We start from the raw sequence: 2,572 nt of genomic DNA on the forward strand, positions 1-2,572 counted from the left end.
GTGAACAAATTCTTAGCAAGATTTTACCCCCCTCAACGAATCAATAAGCGGACGCGTGCTTTGAGCAAAACGCAAATGACGCGTACGCATGACAAGGAAAAACTCCAAACCAGGCGAACGCGTGATCCACGCGCACGCGTGACGGACGCAACGTGTAGGAATCTACAGAAAATGCCCTGAGCGATTTCTGGACCCTTTTTCGGCCCAAATCCAAGCCAGAAACACAGAATATAAGCCAGAGAATGGGGGAATCAAAACAACAAGTAGAACAACAATAGAGAACATTCATAATTCACAATTTTAAGATTTAGATGTAGTTTTCTAGAGAGAGAGGCTCTCTCCTCTCTCTTAGGTTTTAGGATTAGGATTTCTTTTACTTTATGGTTATTACTTCAGTGCCAGGTTCAATGTTCTTTAATTTATGTTTCTCTTTTACTTTTAGTTATTCTAATGCTTTTATTTGTATTTGACTTATGTTTCCCAATTGGCTTATGAACTCTTCATGTTAAGATTTGAATATTCTATTTAATGCAATTTGAGGTATTTCAGATTAATGATTGTCTTATTCTATTTATGATGCTTTCAACTTAATTTAGATTTATTTTCCCCTTTTGGCTTTGGTTAAGTAATTAGTAACACTTGAGTTATCAGACTCGGCATTTGATTGAGATTTGTGAATTGCTGATTAATTTGGATTGCTCTAAAGCTAGTCTTTCCACAGGAGTTGACTAGGACTTGAGGGTCAAATTAATTGGTCCACTTGACTTTCCTTTATTTAGTAAGGGTTAACTAAGTGGGAGCAATAAACAATTCTCATCACACGTGATAAGGATAACTAGGATAGAATTTCCAGTTCTTGTACCTTGCCAATAGTTTTCTTTATAATTATTAACTTATTTTTCTTCTCATTTAAATTACTTGTTCCGTATTTTAAAAACCCAAAACAAAATATACTTTTTCCATAACCAATAATAAATCATACCTCCCTGCAATTCCTTGAGAAACGATCCGAGGTTTCAATACTTCGGTTATCAATTTTATTGGGTTTGCTTAAGTGACAAACAAGTTTTTGTATGAACGGATTATTGCTGGGTTTAGAAACTATACTTGCAACGAGAATTTATTGTGAATTCTAAACCATCAATCTTCCAGTTCATCAAAATGGCACCGTTGCTGGGGAATTGCAACTATGTGCCTTATTATTGGTTATTGTAAATATTTTATTTTGCTTTTTATTTGTTTTTATTTTTGTTTTTAATTTTTATTAGTTACTATGAGTTCTCACCCCCGTCGCTTTGAGTTTGGTTCTAATATTGTTGCAAGGAATGGAAGCTATAACAGGAACATGCATCAAGGTCAAACCAATCAAAGATGGATGGAGCCACGAGGATCTGATCAACCCTTTCGGCAACAACACCTTCCAAGATACCATGGACAACGACCATTCTACAATGCATGCCAAGACAATAGTTACGGTGGACCTTCTCGTGACAACCAACCCCCACCAGTATACTATGGTCAAGAGCCATTCCGAGTTGCGTACCAAGATGATAGATATGGTGGACCCCCTTGTAGTTACCAACAAGCCCCATCATATGCCTACAAGCCACCTCATCAACATAGCTATGAACCACCACACTCACAAGCCACCTACCAACACTCACCTCCATATGACCCTAACCCATATCCACCCCAATTCCAATCCAATTACTCCCAAGAACCACCACTTCGCTATGCACCATGTCCATATCCATCGACCCAAGAATCACGGGAGCGTCTCAAGGAAACAGTGGAAAAATTTCATGCAACCCTTCACCAACTGGATCAAGCAATCAATCGATTACCTTCCCGATGTTCGGACACTCAAGGAACCCCCATGGCTTTATGTGGACAATCTAATAAAGAACGTAGCATGAAGGAGATACTAGAAACTCCAATGGACAGTAAGGAGCATGACTTTGTACTGGAACAAGTGGAGGAAGCTGAAATTATCGAAGAAGAAGAATTGTTTGAAGACTTAGGAGATGCTGAACCTCCATGGGAGTCCAAAATTATGGAGAATTCCGTCAAGGAATTTGCAATTGATGCTGAGGAGGATAGTGCACAGCCCCCAAAGCAGGTATCTTATGAAGAACTGGATGGAACAACTCAAGAAACGAGTTTCCTTGATAATGATAATCACGAGTCAAGTTCTCCTAGTAATGAACTTGCATCCGCAAGTGAATTCTTTGAGACTGAAGAATCTTTCCCAAGTAAATACGAAGATGATGCGGAGGTAGACTTCTCTCAACCTCCAAATTATGACTTGAGTGATGAGGAGGATATCGAAGACTTTGATCAAGACGTGGTTGCAGTCGAAGAAGTTTACAGAGAAGTGGAGGAATTTACAGAAGAATACAAGGGAGTAGAGCTTACGAAACCCCTGGAAACACCTTTTCCAAGGCCATTACCATCCAATACAAACTTCAAGTGGGTAAAATCCTTAGCCTTTATCTTTAATTTTCCACTTGAATATAGTTTGCTTGAAACAGATGGCCAGCTTAGAGCTCTTTGCGGCTTTAAGAGTAAAAGA

Source organism: Arachis ipaensis, chromosome B5, assembly GCF_059453495.1.
Source record: "Arachis ipaensis isolate K30076 ecotype BB chromosome B5, ASM5945349v1, whole genome shotgun sequence".
Classification (NCBI taxonomy): Eukaryota; Viridiplantae; Streptophyta; class Magnoliopsida; order Fabales; family Fabaceae; genus Arachis; species Arachis ipaensis.